We start from the raw sequence: 11521 nt of genomic DNA on the forward strand, positions 1-11521 counted from the left end.
CGAGTCCCCCATTTTACAGAAGCAAACACGGAAACCCGAAGAGCTTAACCCCCACGCTCTCCTTCCGCCTGGGGCCCCACTTCTAAGCCCCAGACCCTCCGCGCTCCGGGCGCCGGCTGCACCGGGGAGCATAGGCTTGCAGCGCCGGATCCCGGCCCCCCAGGCCAACCGCCGCCCCACCTACCTGCCTCGGGCGGAGAGGCACGGCAGCCGCTACCCACGGCCGCGAGGATCCAGAGGAGCTGGCAGAGGCTCGAGGCCCGGTGCTCCAGGGTGCAGGGCGGGCGGGCCCCCCGAGAGTGCCGGGGAGCGGCGAGCGGGGCGCGCGGGCTGGCGCTCCGGGGAGGCAGCGGCGGCCGCCGGAACGTTCCCGGGGCGCGAGGGGCGCGCGGAGCCGCTGGAACGATCCCGGGGCGCTGGGGGCGCGTTCCAAGGGCAAGGGCGCCGGCGACCGTCGGCTGGGCTGGGGCAGCTGCAGCGCGCGGCGTTCGGGCGGCGGATCCGGACACTCGCCGAGCTGGGGCTGTGGCTGAGGCAGGAGACTGCGGGCAGGGGCGGGGCCGCGGGCGGGCGGGCGGGCGTAAGCTCGGCGCGGCGCTCACGTGGCCGCGGGCAATGACCATCACCGCTCCTGCAGCCGCCGCGTGGATCTCCTGGCCCTGCATCTGCGGCTCCCGAGCCTGCTGAATACACAGCGTCCGGATCTAACGCGTGGGGCCGGCCTGGCACCTACCAGCGAAGGGGGCGCCCTCCCAGCGGGTAATTTGAGAGGGGGCAGCTAACCCCTCCCTCGCCCACCGCACCTTCCCATTCTCCATCCCATGCCCGCCTAGTTCCTGTATTCGAGTCCTTTCCAAAATCAGTAGTGATGGGATCTCATTGTACGTCTCTATGCATAACCTTGCAATATTTTTATAAGAAATTGCTTTTTTTTTTCTGATTTCTGCTTTGTGAAAACAGGCACTTATGACTGTGGCAATTATTTGTGTAATTATTTGTCTAATACGTTGCTGTATTCCTAACTCAGCGCACAGCCTGGCACATAGTTAAGTGCTTTAATAAATACCTGTAAAATAAATGACTAAATATGGAAGGTATAAAGAAGAAAAGGAAATAAAACTAATGATAAGTACTGTGAACATGTTCATATTATATTCTTCCAGATATTTTTTCTAGTGAAATTTTAGAAATTTCACAACTCTTATTTTAGAAATAAAAGTAAGGGACTTAGCTGGCAGTCAGTGCGGTGTGGCCAAAAAAATAAAATAAAATAAAAGATATAAGTGATAACAGTAATATTTATCAAGCGATTTATCTCATTCCATCTTCACACCAACGCTAGGAGCTCTACTTCACAGATCATAACACTGAGGCTTATAGAGATACACTTGCCCAGAAGGTTTCCAAGGTGGCTCCTTCCTCTTGGCAAAGGGCATCTATCTATATTACAGGGCTCCTGCTGGTTTGGGGTCTGCTGAGTTACTCTGTGTAGTAAAAAAGGGGAGAGGAATTTGAAGGACCCCCGCAGGTGAGAGGAGCAGAGCAGCCAGGCGGGACCTGCCAGGGGCCGTGGGAAGGATGAGGACAAGAAAGGCTTCCAGTAGGGCGATGTCTAGCGGGGGCTGTTTAAATAGTTCGTGGTGGGGTTTGTGACCTAACCACTTACCTATGCCCCAAAGAGTTCTTCAGTCAAAGCCTCCTTGGATTGGAATGGTGTACGTGACCAAGTTCTCCCATGGAACTGGAGGGGGTGCTGAGTGTCCAGGTGAGCCCCAGGCAAACACAGAGAAACAGGTGTGTGCAGGCAGGCCAGAGACAGACACGGTTATCTGGGTATGCATATGAGAATATATACATTTTTCCTAACAAGAGTGGACTCACCTATTTCTCCTTTCTACTCAACACTAGGTTGTAAACATGTTTCTGTGGTCAAGGGCCACCTGTCATTTGTAATGCCTTCTTTGATGAGCCTTTTTGGGGTTGTGGTAAAAGCTGATATTTACAGGGCATTTATTTTGTGTCAGGTACTGTGGTAACTGCTTTACAGACATTGTCTCTTTTAATTCTCATCACAACCCTCTTACTGTCCTCACTTCATACACAGGAAGACTGAGGCCGGTTAAGTGACTCTCCCAAATTTACATAGTAAGTTGCAGAATTTGACCCAGGTCTAGGTATATACTGACCCCATAAATGTCCTGTCTGTAAGCCTTGCCACTTCAGTTTTTGTGGCCCCTAAAAATTCAGATCCCGTTGGGAGAGTGAAGTCCTTCAGCTTACCAGCTGCAATGGCCCCTGCAGGGAGAAGGTTCAAGTTTATGAGGCTTGGGGAGTGGGTGACATTCAGGCAGCATCTCATAAGGTGGTGAGGGGAATGAAAAAAAAGAAATGGTCCTGAAACCCATCATTGAGTGTTTTAACTTTTTGGCCTCTGTACTACAAGTTTCAGAAAATATCAATACAAGATCTAGAAGATATAATCATTTTGGTTTGAAGTATTGGCTCCTTTAGTCACCTTGAGAAAACTCCTCTGGCTTTTGGCAAAAAACAAAATTGCACCTGAAATTTTGACCGTGGGAAAGTTGGGCAAGGACAAAGAGTGAGCTAGTCTGTCCAAGCCCAAAGCCAGACCAAAAAAAAAAAAAAGACTGTTCTACTTATAGCTCTGTGACCCTGCGCAAGTTATTTAGCTTCTCTTTTCCTCTTTAATCTCTTCTGTGCATAAGCATCTTGACTTGTTTTCAAGGAACCAGTCCACCCTATTCTCAGTTCATGAAAACTGCCCTCCCCACTCTCCTGGCTCTAAGATTGGACATATGATTAGACCTGGCCAATCAGCATATTCCATCCCTTTTGTCCCATTCATTGGTCCTGGGATGAGTATGTAACCCAAGCCAAGCCAATGAGATACTAATCTGGGTCTTTTATAGAAACCATTTAAAAAGAGAATCTCTTGGAAGCAACCTAAATGTCTATCAGCAGATGAATGGATAAAGAAGACGTGGTATACATATATACATATATGTGTGTGTGTGTACATATATATATATATAATGGAATATTACTCAGCCATAAAAAAGAATGAAATAACACCATTTGCAGCAACATGGATGGACCTAGAGATTATAGTACTAAGTGAAGTAAGTCAGACAGAGAAAGACAAACATCATATGATATCACTTATATGTGGAATCTAAAAAAAAAATGATAGAAATGAACTTATTTACAAAACAGAAATATACTCACAGACATAGAAAACAAACTTAAGGTTACCAAAGGGGAAAGGCGGGAAGGGAAAAATTAGGAATTTCGGATTAAAAGATACACACTACTATATATAAAATAGATAAACAACAAGGACCTACTGTATAGCACACAGAACTATATTCAGCATCTTGTAATAACCTGTAATGGAAAAGAATCAGAAAAATAATATATATGTATATGTGTAACTGAATCACTTTGTGTGCACTTTCTGTAACAGTTGTGTTAGTTTCAGGTGTGCAGCAAAGATATATATATATATATATATATTCTTTCTCACATTCTTTTCCATTATAATATTTACAAAATATAGAGAGCTCTTATAACTCAAATAATAAAAAGATAACTCAATTTCAAAATGGGCTAAAGATTTGAACAGACAGTTCTCCAAAGAAGATATATAAATGGCCAATAAGCACATGAAAAAGGTACTCAGCATTATTAGTCATTAGAAAAATGCAAATCAAAACTACATCCACTAGGATGGCTATGATCAAAAGTCAGATAATAACAAGTATTGGCAAGGGTGTGGAGAAATTGGAACACTCATACACTGCCAGCAGGAATGGAAAATGGAAAACAGTTTGGTGGTTTCTCAAAAAATTAAACATGGGGTTACCATACAACCTAGCAATCCCACTCCCAGGTATATATCCAAGAGAAATGAACACATGTCTGCACAAAAACATATGCACAAATGTTCATAGCAGCATTATTCATAATAGGCAAAAGGTGATAAAAACCCGAATATCCATCAACTGATAAATGGATAATTAAAATGTGTTATACCCATACAATGGAATATTACTCAGCAATAAAAAGGAATGAAGCACTGATAAATGCTAAAACATGGATAAACCCTAAAAACAGTATGCTAAGTGAAAGGAGCCAGACCGAAAGGCAACAGATTATATGATTTCATTTATATGAAATGTCCAGAATAGGGAAATCCTTAGAGACAGAAAGTAGATTAGTGGTGGCCCACAGCTAGGAAGGGAGTCTGGGGGGAATGGAGAGTGACTACTAAAGGTACAGTATTCCTTTTTGGGGGGATGAAGATATTCTAAAATTGATTGTGAGGAGGGCTGCACAATTCTGTGAATATACTAAAAAACAATGAACTATACACTTTAAAGGGGTGTCTTGTATGGTACGTGAATTAAATCACGATAAAGCTGTTACCCTCAGAAAAGGGCTCCTGGCATCCTCACGGTACTTCAGGGTGTGGCAGCAGAAGAGAGGTCACCAGCAATGGTGCTCTAGCCCAATCTAGGTATGTGGCTTCTCCCAACTTCCAGGGATGGGTGTAATCCTGCCACGGGCTCAGGGAGGGTTGGAGAACTGCTCTAGACACACATGCCATGGGAATGAAATGCTTCCCAAGCGCTAGCTGCTTGGATTCCCTGTCCACAGGAGGCCGTGTCCGTGGGAGTTTAAGGCAGTTTTAGGTTCACAGCAGAATTGAGTGGAAGGTTTGGAGATTTCCCATATCCTTCCTGCCTCCACACAAGAATAGCCTCCCCCATGATCAACATCTCCCACCAGAGTAGTGCATGTGTTACAATTAATAATGAACCTACACTGACACATCATAATCACCTAGAGTCCACAGTTTATATTAAAGTTCACTCTTGGTGGTGTACATTCTGTGGGTTTGGCCTAATTTATAATAATATGCATCAATTGTTACAGTAACACACACAGCAGTTCCACTACCCTAAAAATCCTGTGTTTCACCTGTTCATCCCCTGCATCCCCCTCGATCCCTGGGAACCACAGTGGGATGTTTTTAAGCAGAAGCTTTAAAAAAAGTTCTTGAAAGTCTTCCTTGGCTCCTTGGCTCAGGAGGTCCAGGGCCTACTGGGCACAAAGCCATCACAGGGCCATTCAATGACCCACCTGTAGCTACAGAAAGACTCACAGAAGCAATGAAATGACCACTCTTCTGTCTTTTGGATAGTGTCTTTCTTCCTTTCTCTTGCACAAGGCAAACCCCAGGATTAGGGTGGGGCGTGTGTGGGCCTCTAGTTGCCCCTACATCTGCATAGGGAAAGATCTGGAAGGATACAGCTAAACTGTTACTCATTATAATGAGTTGTGGGATTCAGCTGTGAAGGAGGAAGGTGGTGAGGAAGAGAACTTCCCTTTAACTTTATACAGAAGATTTGACATTTGAAAAAAAAATTTACAAAGAGCATGCATTACATTATATTTCAAATCTAAAAAGACAAAAAAGCACCTTCCTTTACCAAAGTGTTGACAGAGCTTAACTGGGAGGAGAAATTAAAGGTGATTTTATTCTCTTATTTGTGCTTTTCTTTCTTAGCTTGGAGTTTCAACAAGGAACATGTATTTATTATTTTAGCAAAAGTTATTTTTAACTGTTACTTAAAAAAAAAAAGAAAAGAAAAGAACAAAAAGTAAACAGAGCCCAGTTGCCCTGGTTTCTGTAGCCTCCCCACCCTTGCCTGCCTGGGCCTAGGTTTTGCGTAGGAACTGCCCTCCCAGCCTCAACCTTAAGGCATAAATCACCAGGAGAGCCGAGTCAGCGCTACTGTGGAAGTCTGCAGGGAGACAGGCCTGCTCGCTGGAGCAGATGAGCTCATGGCCTTGCTTCCACCGGGTTTTGGTCCTGGTGAAGCACCTCTGTCATGCAAGTTCTGAGCAGCTCTGCTTCTCCCAAAAGACCTGATTTTTGCCTGATCTGGACTAGTAGGTGTTGGATAAATGTTTACTTGAATTAAATTATTAGAGACAGAGAGAGTTGGGAGGGGAAGGGTCACATTACAAAGTCCAAGCTCATACTGCTCGTCGCACGACAGGCCAATAAATTGAGAGACGAGGTACTGGGGCAAGGAATAGCAACTTTATTTGGAAAGCCAGCAGACTGAGAAGGTGGTGGACTGGTGTCCCAAAGAACCATGTTCCCCAAGTTAGAATTCAGGCTTTTATATTAAAAGGGGAGGGGGTGTGGTTAGTTGTTGTAAACTTCTTGGTGCTGGAATCCTTTGTTCTCGCAGCTGTCCATGTAGGTCAGGTCACGATGTTCCTGTAAACCTCCAACAAGACAAATGTTCTTTTCTGTTCTGCAACTTTTTCTCTCTATACGAATGGAAAAGTGTTAAGGTTAAAGGTCAGAGCCTTGAGAAGGGGGTATCCTGTATGTTTCAGACTACAGGCAACAATCTTTCACAAAAGGTGCAGAGCCAGCATGACTAAGCACAGGCAACAGAGCACAAAGGTTAGAGCTAAAGGAATAGATTCAATATGGAGTCAGGTTTGTTCTTCTCTGTTACAGTTGCTGCTAGCAAATGGTGCAACTACTGGAGAATGCTTTGAGTCATTTGTTGGGGGGATGACTCAAAGAGATCTCTGCTTCCTTCTTGTGGCCGCAGGGGGTGATCTTTCAGAAGAGCTGAATACAATTAATTCTCGGTGGCAGGAAATGGAAGTTTGTTATGTATTTATTGATATGTATTTGCTCTGAATTTACTGCATTTTGTTTCTATTTTATTTTTTTTTTACAAGGAAAACCACCATTTTGGTTCCCAAGTTTTATTCAAGAACTCACACAAGGGGCTTCCCTGGTGGCGCAGTGGTTGAGAATCTGCCTGCCAATGCAGGGGACACGGGTTCGAGCCCTGGTCTGGGAAGATCCCACATGCCGCGGAGCGGCTGGGCCCGTGAGCCACAACTGCTGAGCCTGCGCGTCTGCAGCCTGTGCTCCGCAACAGGAGAGCCTGCGATAGTAAGAGGCCCGCGCACCGCGATGAAGAGTGGTCCCCACTTGCCACAACTAGAGAAAGCCCTCGCACAGAAACGAAGACCCAACACAGCCATAAATAAATAAATAAATAAATAAATAAAAATTAAAAAAAAAAAAAAAAAAAAAAGAACTCACACAAAATATTCCAGATAACTGAGTTTTAATCATCTTCCTCCTCTTCTTCATCTTGATTAATCTGGAAGTAACGCAATTCGTAACTCTCTTTGCTGTTAGCAACTATGCGTAACCAATCAAGTAGATTATTCTTCAAATATTTTTTGGTGAGGTATTTCGAATACCTTTTGGAAAAAGGCACCTCAGAGGTTACAGTAGTCTTGCTTTTGCTTCTTTCGGTTGTTACAACCCCTGCACCAGGATTCCCAGCTTTTCCGTTCACTTTCTCTCCTGAAGAAACTGCTCAAAATTGGCAGCATCTATGATTCCATCTTCTATAGGGTGCGTACAGTCAAGGGTAAACTTCGGGACCTGCTTTTATTTTGCTCCCCTTAGCCACAAACTTTTTCACGGGCGCCATGGAGGCAGCGAAGGCAGAAAGGGCTACTGCATTTTAAAACACACTGAAATACTCTACGTAGAAGAACACTGGGTTTTGGGAGGCTAGGGAATGCTGGCTCTGCCTGGGGGTAGCTAACACAAGTTACTCTGCCAATCTAAGCCTCAGTTTCCCCCTCTGTAAAAAGTAGATAAGAGTGATGATTGAGGGAGCCTACACAAGGCAAGGATCTGTAAAAACGTTCAATGATTTTCCTTCCTGGACCCATGATTTTTACATCGCGGTGGCAGGGGCCGGCCATGGGGCCACCCGAAGCTGCAGAGGTTCCCTTAAGTAGGGCTAGAGAGTCCAAACAGGATGGGGACTCTGCCGGCTCCGCGCAAACCCGGGTTCCCGGCGGGACCCGCAGCCCAGCCAGGAGCAAGCGGCAGCGCGACACTGCCCCCACGTGGCCGTAGGCAGTATGCCACGCTCGCGAAAAATCAAATGCAAACATACATGACGATTGAATATTAATATTAACAATTGGGAACTTTGTTTTCCTTCTCAATGCTGCGTCCCGACTGAACTTACTACTGCCGATTACAAGAGCACTTTGACTCCAAAGCCCAGGAGGGAGCCAGGGGTTAATATGCTGTTAACTGGCGCGGTAAGCGTCAGGCTGATATCGGGCATGCGTAAACAGATGAGGGCGGGGCTTAGAGAACGTGAGGCGCCGCGTCACTAGACTAATATAGTAAGAATGGAAGAGCTTGCGAGCGGGCGGTAGCGTGGCCGAGTGGTCTAAGGCGCTGGATTTAGGCTCCAGTCATTTCGATGGCGTGGGTTCGAATCCCACCGCTGCCACACCTCCAAGATTCTCACTTTTCCATTCTTTTAACTTATATATCCTCTCCCAATTACTCTTCACTTTTTCTGCCTTCTGACGTTTTTTTTTCCCCACAGTAGAAAATCCCCAGAGGGATCCTTCATTTCATTCACTTTCTCCTTATACAGGAATTTCAACCTGTAAAAGTGATTTCTTCCAGTTCAGCCTTTTTTTTTTTTAATGGAATGGGGAAGGGAGGGGAAAAGAAGGAAACTGCAGGACAAGCCACCTCACTCCCTAGCCTAGTACACAAACCCACCAATCCCGCTACCTTAAAAAACGAAAACAAAAACGTCTCCCTATTTCCATGGGAAAGCATCCTGAGACACCTTGAAAAGCTCTCAACAGTCTGTCTGCGCCTTTAATTTAATGCTTCAAGGCCTGAGGCCACCGGGAGTGGGCCCCTTTACCTCCCAAGGACAAAGATTAGGTGGAGGTGATTTTAATCAAGACGTCAGTTAGGAAGGGTCCCTTTCTGGCCCGCTCTGTGTCAGCGGAGAGCCCAGGCTGACTCCATAAATCCCTGTTGGTAGAAACTGTGTCAGGTGACTTTATGGAGGGTCTGGGGTATCAGGAGCCCTGCCCTGCCCAGGTGTATCAGCCTTGAGGTCCCAGCTTCATTGATCCACTTCCTACTTGGTTTTGGTGCTTGTTTATTTACTCATTCAACAACCATTTATGAAGGGCCTACTATGTGCCAGAAATCAAGATCAACCTGAGGCTACAGAGCAAAACAGCAGACATGTCTTGGCCCTCATAGAGTTCACAGCCACTGTAATTTCTTTAATTATACCTGTGAGGAGTGTCATGCGGAAGCTGACCCAGGGACAACGGAAAAAGTGACGTTTAGCTTGGACTTGAAATTGAGAGGTTAGCTAGTGAAGGTGGGAGAGGGGAGTTCCAGGAATAGGGAACAGCATGTGGAAAATCCTAGAGGCAAAGGAGAGCCTGGTGAGTCTGAGATGCTGGGAAGGTAATTCAGGGCAGCTAGAGAGAGAGCAGCTGGACAAATGGCTAGAGATGAGACTGAAGTGTTAGGCAAGGAGGGCCATGAATGCCAAGTTAAGGCTTTGAACTTGGCCCTGAGGGCATGGGAAGCCATCGAAAGCAGGAGGGTGGCATGTTCCAATTTTGGATGTTCCCTCTGGCAGTAGGAATAGGAGGTTCCATTCAAAGCCTACTGTAGTTGTCTAGGAGAAAGGAGAGTGGCTTGTACCATGGTGTGACAGTGTGTTGGACAGGGAGACATTTTGGAGGTGGATCTGACAGAACTCAGTGACGAAGACATGAAAAAGAATAACACATCGAAAGTGATGACCAGGTTTTGGGCTTGAGCCACTGGATGGCTGGCGGTGCCTCTCGTCTCCCTAGGAGGGAACACAGGATGAAGAGGACGTTTGTGGAAAAGATGATTTCAGTTTGATCCACACTGAGTTTGAGATTTAGGACATGGGGTTGAGTAGATTGGACATAGAAGTCTGGAGGCCAAGAGAACACTCTGAGCAATTGATACAGATTTGGGAGGCACTGGAGACTGAGGTCATGGGAATGGATGAACTTGCCCAGGAAGAGCATGCAGAGGAAGTAGAGGGACCAAGATGGAGTCCTGAGGACCATCATCCTAAAGGGAATGCAGTGGAAAAGAAGCCAGTGAAGGAGATAAAGAAGGACTGGTCAGAGACACAAGTGGAAGACAGGTGTGTTGTCATATAGATTGTTGTCAAGAAGATTATGGCAAGAAGGAGGGAGTAGCCAACTATGTTGAAGAGACTTGGCAAAATAAAGACTGAAAAATATTCTTTGGTTTTATGATTTATGGACAAGGTCATTGATGACCTTGATTAAAGCCATTTTGGTGTGAGTTGAAGAGAAGAAATGGAAACATAAGTGTGGACATCTCATCACGAAATTTGGTGAGTGATGGTAGCAGTAGTGGGAGGGGGAATGGGGAGTCAAGAGAAATATTTTTAAGATGAGAGACCGGATAGTGTTTTAGACGCCTGGCACTGGGTCTACAAAGGGGAATAGCTTCATCACTCATAATGGAAAGTTTATGAATTCGCCTTACTGGTCCATTCTGACTGGCTATTTCACCTTGAGCTGCCCACAGTAATGACTCTGTTTTCTGCATTTATAATGCTTCTGCTTAGTGTCTCCAAGAAAGCTAGGATCTCTTCCTACTTGCTGTCTCAAAATTAGAACACTCCCTAACACTATACACAAAAATAAACTCAAAACGGATTAAAGACCTAAATGTAAGGCCGCATACTATAAAACCCTTAGAGGAAAACATAGGCAGAACACTCTCTGACATAAATTGCAGCAAGATCTTTTTTAATCCACCTCCTAGAGTAATGAAAATAAAAATAAAAATAAACAAATGAGAACTAATTAAACTTAAAAAAAAAGCCCTTGCACAGCAAAAGAAACCATAAACAAGACGAAAAGACAACCTACAGAATGGGAGAAAATAGTTGCAAATGAAACAACTAACAAGGGATTAATCTCCAAAATATAAAAACAGCTCACGCAGCTCAATATCAAAAAAACAAACAACCCAATCAAAAAATGGGCAGAAGATCTAAATAGACATTTCTCCAAAGAAGACATACAGATGGCCAAAAAGCACATGAAAAGATGCTTAACATCACTAATTATTAGAGAAATGCAAATCACAACTACAATGAGCTATCACCTCACACCAGTCAGAATGGCCATCATCAAAAATCTACAAACAATGAATGCTGAAGAGGGTGTGGAGAAAACGGAACCCTCCTGCACTGTTGGTGGGAATGTAAATTGTTACAGCCACTATGGAGAACAGTATGGAGGTTCCTTAAAAAGCTAAAAATAGAGCTACCATATGATCCAGCAATCCCACTCCTGGGCATATATCCAGAGAAAACCATACTTTGAAAAGATACATGCACCCCAATGTTCATTGCAGCACAATTTACAATAGCCAGGACATGGAAGCAACCTAAATGTCCACAGACAGAGGAATGGATAAAGAAGATATGGAACATATATGCAATGGAATATTACTCAGTCATAAAAAAGAACAAAATAATGCCATTTGCAGCAACATGGATAGACCTAGAGATTGTCA

The 11521-nt window shown here is 44.8% G+C and overlaps 1 protein-coding gene, 1 non-coding gene and 1 pseudogene across 2 annotated transcripts in view; 1 reads left to right on the plus strand and 2 right to left on the minus strand.

The window, feature by feature from the left end:
- EEF2K (eukaryotic elongation factor 2 kinase) overlaps positions 1–535 on the minus strand; it is a 60376-nt gene extending 59841 nt beyond the window's left edge. Inside the window, exon 1 of the mRNA XM_007189957.3 lies at positions 185–535. The gene's annotated coding sequence lies outside the window, so the exon portion shown is untranslated. The remainder of the gene's footprint in view (positions 1–184) is intronic.
- A 6655-nt stretch (positions 536–7190) lies between these two features.
- Positions 7191–7565, minus strand: LOC102997644 (60S ribosomal protein L22-like; annotated as a pseudogene).
- Positions 7566–8308: 743 nt separating this feature from the next.
- TRNAL-UAG (transfer RNA leucine (anticodon UAG)) lies at positions 8309–8390 on the plus strand. The gene has a single exon. It is a non-coding gene; the product is annotated as a tRNA-Leu (tRNA).
- Positions 8391–11521: the final 3131 nt, after the last annotated feature.

The sequence above is a fragment of the Balaenoptera acutorostrata genome, chromosome 15 (genome assembly GCF_949987535.1).
Source record: "Balaenoptera acutorostrata chromosome 15, mBalAcu1.1, whole genome shotgun sequence".
NCBI classification, from domain to species: Eukaryota; Metazoa; Chordata; class Mammalia; order Artiodactyla; family Balaenopteridae; genus Balaenoptera; species Balaenoptera acutorostrata.